A 7,500-nucleotide genomic window follows, 5' to 3' on the forward strand; every position below is an offset into this window, starting at 1 on the left:
AGAAAGAAAGGAAGGGAAGAAGAAAAAGGAAAAAAAAAAAGAAAAAGAAAAAAGGAAAAAGATAAAAACGATATATCACTCCTAAGATAGATTATAATTTTTACAGTTTTTATACGACACGTCGTCGATTTTCTGTTTCGTTTCCTCTTCTTCTCTATTTTTTGTTTTCTTTCTTTTTTTTTTTCTTTTTTTTTTTTCTTTTTTTTTTTTTTTTTCTTTAATATCCTTTCGCAAAATTTTAAGAAACACAGATTCTTCAAAAAGAAAACAAAATTTCGTAAGTTCGCATGTCATCTCTTCTTTTATGACCTCTCCATTTCCACATAAAATACGCGTAAGTAAGGGTATAATACGGTATCGATACGTTTTTCAATGTATACTATAAACTTTTTTAATATCGTAAAGAATTTATTCGAATTAGAATTATATGTTTACGACGTGAAGATTGTTGTCTTATGTGAAACGAAAGACGCAGTTTAAACGGTGCCAATCCGTCGGGAAAAGTCCGTGTCTTTAAGTAAAAATGTTTAAGACAGACAGACGAGTAGGAATAGAAATAAGAAGTAAGAGTCAAGAGAAGTAGAAGAAGAAAGATGAAGGAAGGAAGGAGCTTAGGACTCGGCTGGATCGCGTGATTTTCTCCCAAGGTTAATCCGTTTGAGTTTGTAACGTCGCATAAAACTATTTGCGTGGACGTCCGAGCGAACGCGCATAATTTCTAGCCGGTCGCGGATAAACGTTTAACTCGAACAAAAAGACTTTTTAACGTTTGCTCTTTTCAAATTTTTCTCTTCTTTTCTTTTGTTTTCTTTTTCTATTTTTTTTTTCTTTCTTTCTTTTTTTTTTATTTTTTCTTTCTTCTCCTTCCTTCTCTTTTTCTCTCTTTCCCTTTCTTCAATGGCACTCCGACACAGCTTCGTATTATCGCTTTTCTACAAGTTTACCGCTGGCACTTGTTCCTTTCTTAAAATAAATACATCCGTAGTATTTACAAGTTTCGAGTTCAAATATTTATATGGAAATTAATATAAATAATAATAATAATAATATATATATATATATATGATAAGATTTTAATAATATTATTTCCCAATTAAATTCCTATCAAATTGATTTATTCGCATGAAGAATATAATTTCTATACGAATGAAAATATAATATTAGATAATTGTATATAAGTGTCATAGATAATTCAATTGATTAATAAATAAATTTTACGTCAAATATATGAAAATATTCGATAATTATCCTTTGATAAAGATAAAGAAGATTAGTTATATGGAGTTATATTAAATATACACGTTAACACATTCAAGAAATTTGCATAAACACGACGCGCGATTTCTTTCCTCTTGAGAACGTATGGTTATGATATTGAATGATTAATAGAAATTCTATGGAAGAAGAAAAAGGGGGGGGGGCGGAAAAAAAAAAAGAAAAATGATTTTCATTATAAACGACATTTTTAAGATATTTTTCGAACGATTTTGAATTTGTCTTATTGATAGTGAGAAGAAACGACGAGCAAAGCATTTACGTTAATAGAATGATAAAGAGAAAGACGTTCTCGACGGATTTTCTCCGTTGACGTTATACACTACGTCCCTGGAACAGTAGACGAGCGTCGACGCGTTAACGCGACGTACAAATAACAATGTGGAGGCCTTGAGAGAGCACCGCAATCGTGCAAGGCATCGAATGTAAAACGTTCACATAACGTTATGACATTACATAATGATCCATAGAGTAATGCTACTGCAATGTCGCGTTATTCGTTTACGATCGAAAATCAGGTGAAAGATCAGTATCGTTAGGATCTAGGGAGAAAGAAGAAAAAAGGAAAAAGGAAAAAAAAAACAAAAGAAAAAAAAAGCAAAAAAAGAGAGAAAAAATTGAAAAAGGAAAAAAAAGAAAAAAGGAAAGGCAGACAACAAGGTATGCGCGAGCGTAATGATAATCGTCGACAAGACGCGTTTGACGGCGATAGTCAGTCAAGGTGATTTTAAAAACATCATACGAATGTTATACGCGTGTTATGCATGTACCTAAATGTCGTACTTGTTATTCGTTTATTACTCGATCAAATGTCATTTTACGTTATTTTTCATTGATATCGATTATCCGGGAAATTGTATTTCGAACGTATACTATCGTCGAAAGATTGCCTTTAATGAGTTCGAATCGTTTCACGGGAAGTATAAAAAGAAAAGACGTTTGGATAAAAAGAAAAGGATTGATTAGTATACATGCATGTGTATATGTGTATATATATATATATATATATATATATATATCTGCACGTAGGTACCTATGTAAGTACATTCAATAATATCGAACGATCGATATCGTAAGAATCCGTTCGATGGAATGTTTCTCCACGTGTTCAAAAAATCCGATGATATTTCGAGCTGACGAGCAAACACTAGTTTTATCTGTTCGTGATCGAGGTTTTCGATCGGGGGTACACGTGGATAACGTTGTGAATTATCGGACGATAGATCGCCCTGGCGCCATTTAGAAGGTTTTTCTCGGAAAAAAGAAATTAAAGTCTTGACGGCTGTCGTATTGAGTTAAATGCGTAACCAATAATAATCGACACTCGACTTTATCCATTTTATTTTATATATATATGTATATATATATATATATATTTTTTTTTTTCTAGTATCTATTCATTGACATTTATCAAAGACTGATTTCTGCCATTGAAAAAGTAATAATTTCTTTTTTATTTTGATTATATTGAAGATACGTTGCTTTTTTTTTGTTTTCTTTTCGTTTTTTTTTTTTTTTTTTTTTTTTTTTTTAATAAATACTATAACGAGGATCTAAAGTAATTATGTCATTTTAGAATTATAAAGCGAACGATCGTAAACTATGTAATATAGTAAACTTTGTAGACTTGTCTTATGTATTCACGTATGTGTTGAAAATATTCACTGATTACGCCTGCAAGAAAAAACTTTACGAAAGATTAATAAACTGTGATATACTCGTTGAATAAGTAAAATTGTAATTCGCTCAAAAATTTGCAAGTAATACACCGCGATAAAGAAAAAAGGAAAAAAAAGAAAAAAAGAAAAAAAGAAAAAAAAAAAATATCCGAGAAAATATATAACTCGACAATGTTATTTTGTATTATGCAAATTGCAGACTATTTTTCTTTTTCTTTTTTTTTTTTTTTTTTTTTAAATAATCATCGTTTTACACAATAAACAATCATGTCAATTTTTTGGCTCGTGTCCTTATAATCGAGTCTTAGAAAGAGAGAGAGAGAGAGAGAGAGAGAGAGAGAGAGAGAGAAAGAAGAAAAAACAAAAAAGTAAAACGAATTTATTTCTTTTTTTTCTTTTGTATATCCACATATAATTAGCAACGTAGATAAAATAAATTTGATCTACTTTTAGATGGTTGAAGTTTTATCCATTATCCATAATAATACATAAAAAATACACACTGAACGAAGTCCTTCATTGGACTTTTTTTCCCTTCCACATTCCCGTTCGATTAAATAAAAATCGCGTATCCATTTCTCTCTATTTAGAATTCATTCCATTTATGGTCTACACCCTTTTAGTCATCTCTCTCTCTCTCTCTCTCTCTCTCTCTCTCTCTCTATCTTTCTCTATAATACTCCCGTTCTTCGAGAACGTCCTCCGTCAATGATAAATTACGTAAGCGAGTATACGGGTGCGCTCGCGCGCACAAGATTCGTCAGAGATTTTCCTTTTATTTTTCATTCTTGCGTTTCCCATCGGCCATGATGGCTCCCTATTGTCTCGTACCGAAAGACGTTCCGTTTGCTACGAGCGCCACGTACAATCGCCTTCTTTTTTCCCCTCTTCCTTTACTCTTTCCTTCCTCCCACCTTACCCACCACACTCCACTCCACCCCACCCTATCTTAACCCCCCACCCCCATCGCCATCACAAGCACCAGCACCATTTCGAAGAGAAACGCACGTGCGCCTTTCATTCTTGGAAAGTCGAGGTCCCCGATTGTGTATTACATACTTTATCTCTTTCCACGTTCTCTCCATCAAAGAACAAGGGAAATAGAAAAAGAGAGAGAGAGAGAGAGAAAAAGAAAGAGAGAAAAAAAAATAAAAAAGTTAAAAAAAAGAAAAAATAAATAAAAAAATAAAAAAAAAAAGAAAAAGAAAAAGAAATAAGAGAAACGAAGTAGAAGAAAAACAAAAAAAAAAAAAAGAAAAAGAAAATAATATACTACCTTATCGCTTTCCATTAAAGCTTCATAAACGTGTCGTTAAAAAATAGGTATCAGATTTATCAAGGTTTCCATAAGCACGTGTCGTATCTTCTATGTTGTATAATGTTCTCAAGCGACCGACTATAGGGCCACGCTTTCCAGAATATGTCGCTTTAACCGGCGATAGGATTTGAGATTAAAGATTATATAATTCTGTGAAAGCGCGAAAGAGGAAGGTGAGAAAGAGGAAGAGAATTAGTTAACTCAATATGACCAATGCGTTTGTATGTATATATATATATATATATATATATATATATGTATATATATATATATATATATATATGTATGCATGCGCATATATTTATCTATGTATAAGTCTCTCGATAGTAGGAATTTATTGCTATTGTCATTTCTTGACTTGAAAAATAAAGAATCCAATATTATTGAATAAATTTACTCTAAGAATTTATAATTTGTTTTATCCTTGTAAAAATAGATCGAACTTCATTTGAAGAAATCTTTTTTATCGTAGGTGTATGCGTGTAAAAAAAAAAATTATTCAATGGGACGTACAACGATAGAAAAAGGGAAAATTAATCGATGATGTCGAAACAAAAAAAAAAAAAAAAGAAAAAAAAATCGTTCTATTATAAATCACTCGGAGATATTCTTTCTTCTCGTTTATGATGCAAAAAGAAATTTTCTATTTGAGTTTATTGAGTTTATTGAAATGAAGAAAAAGAAGAAAATGAAAGAAAAGAAAAATGAAAAACAAGAATGTTTTCACAGTACAAATGAAAACTAAACTATATACGTATGTACGTATATAGTTTGTATACGTACGTATGTACGTATATAGTTTGTATACGTACGTATGTACGTATATATATATATATATATATATATATATATATATATATATATATATATATGGTGTACAGTGAAATGCATTAATAAGCACATTGTAAGGATATCATTTACAATTTGCTAAGTTTCCTTTTTTCATATATACGTATCTATTATATATACTTATGCATTATGTTTACATGACTATAATGTAACAATTTAATGAAAAACGATGTGATACATTTGAAAGATCTAGCCGTTCATTTTTTTTTCTTTTTTAACTATACGTTGATTAATATGATTTATTCTTAAAATTAATAGATATATCTTAAAGGGATATGTTGTGAACATTCCACGTACACAATGATGTCTTTTATAAGAAGTAAAAGTGTAGAAATAATAAAAGAGGATATAAAAAAAGGGAAATTGAAAGAGGTATCTTTACCATTTTATTGATATACCTAGTTATACGTATGTAAGTGTACATATGTGTTTGTTCATTCTATATAAGTGCAATTAAAATATCATGACGAGTTAACTGGTCATTCCTAGATAACAAGTTTAATCGAATTCCTTAATGATCGGTCTTTTTTCAATTTTCGGGTTGAAACAAACGATTACGACGACAAAGACGACGATATTATGCTTATCGAGATATTCCACTTTCATTTCTCTCTACAAAATCTATATAAATAAAAAATAAACGAAGAATGTTTAATATATTATATAAACGATTGTACAAAAATAGAAATTCTTTAGATAACTATTATCTATATACTCGGATTTTAATGGAATTATTTATTTATTTTTCTTTTTTTTTTTTTCTTTTTCTTTTTCTTTTTCTTTCCAACCCCTCCCCACCCCCCTCCGCCCCTCTTAATAGCTCAACGTAAGAAAATAAAGAGAGCAAGAGATATATGTTCCATCTTTTTTCATCATTTTCTTTCTTCTTTTTTCACGAGTATAGTACTCGCGTGTTTCTTCGTGGCACACCGTACGTGCAAAGTAGAAGGTTACCGCATGACATCAGCCCGTGAGCTATTACTACACTCTATTACTTCGTTCTCTTGCGCGATGATAGCGGCAATCGCATTTTCTTCCATTAACGAGAGTACGTTCGCGAGCGTTCGAATGGACTCCTACGATTCGGTCGAGAATCATTCGCGTAAACGTCGAACAATATAATAACTAATAACGCTTCGGTTTTATTGTTTTTTATGATTTTCTCACTGCGATAAAACGCATTTGAAAATAATTTATAGAGTTCAAAAAAAAAAAAGGAAAAGAAAGGAAAAGAAAAAAAAAGAAAAAAGAAAAAAAAAAGAAGAAAAGAAAAAAAAGGAATGAAGAAACAAAAAGGAAGGAAGAAAAACGAAAAAAGCAAGAAAAGGAAAGAGTTAGAATGAAATGTATACACAATTACACGTGGATTATATAAAAATAATTATTGAATATAAAAATATTATGTATATGTACATGGATATGTACATATACATAATAATAATATGATCCCAATGTGAAAATCGATTTCAATTGTTCGTTAGAAGGAGAAGAAGCTTTCCGTTGTCAGCCGAAAGGCTAGGCTTCGTGAGCTCGCTAACGAGCGTGGCATGCTGACATTTTATGAGGTACGCAAATAAGTGCATAAATGCATTGGCAGATGAGCCAATGCGAATGAGAGTTGGAAAGATTTTCGTCATGTTGCGCCTGGGAAAGAATTCATTTCGAAAATAAGAAGCTCCGGTGATCTCAATCAATAAAGAAATATTTCTCTTCTTCTTCTTCTTCTTCTTCCCATTTCCACGACAAATTTATAATAGTCGATATATATATATATATATATATATATATATATATATAATGATTTATTCTTATGCTTTTGCAAGACTATTGGTATGTATATGCATGATTATGTCAAATATAATATTATGATATATGTAACATTAGCATAAATAAATAACAAACATTTATATTATCCTTGTAAATGCAGTTATTTTTCCTTAATATTGTACCATAACTTATCGGGAATAAATAACTCGAATAATAAGATAAAATAGAAATAACGAAATTAGAAACAAATTAGTAATATATCTAATTGTAAAAATCTCTAAATCGCTCAAAATATATATATGTGTGTGTGTGTGTGTGTGTGTTTGTGTGTGTGGGTGTATATATATATATAAATACTTGTTTCTTATATAGGATGACCCTGTTTCCTTTCCCTTTCTTTCTCTCTCATTACGTTGCCGAACGAATGGGTAATTAAAAGTAACTTATGCGCAAGGCGTTCGTAATGTAATGATAAGCGCGATAATTGATGCAAAAAGAAGTCTTAGTCGTCACGGCAGTTTATACGTAGGAAGACAAAAGAGATGTAATTACGTAAATCCAACTTGTAAAAGGAAACGTCATTTTTCGAAACGATAGTTCTCTCTCGCAGAG

Source organism: Vespa mandarinia, chromosome 7, assembly GCF_050613455.1.
Source record: "Vespa mandarinia isolate Hongniang chromosome 7, ASM5061345v1, whole genome shotgun sequence".
Classification (NCBI taxonomy): Eukaryota; Metazoa; Arthropoda; class Insecta; order Hymenoptera; family Vespidae; genus Vespa; species Vespa mandarinia.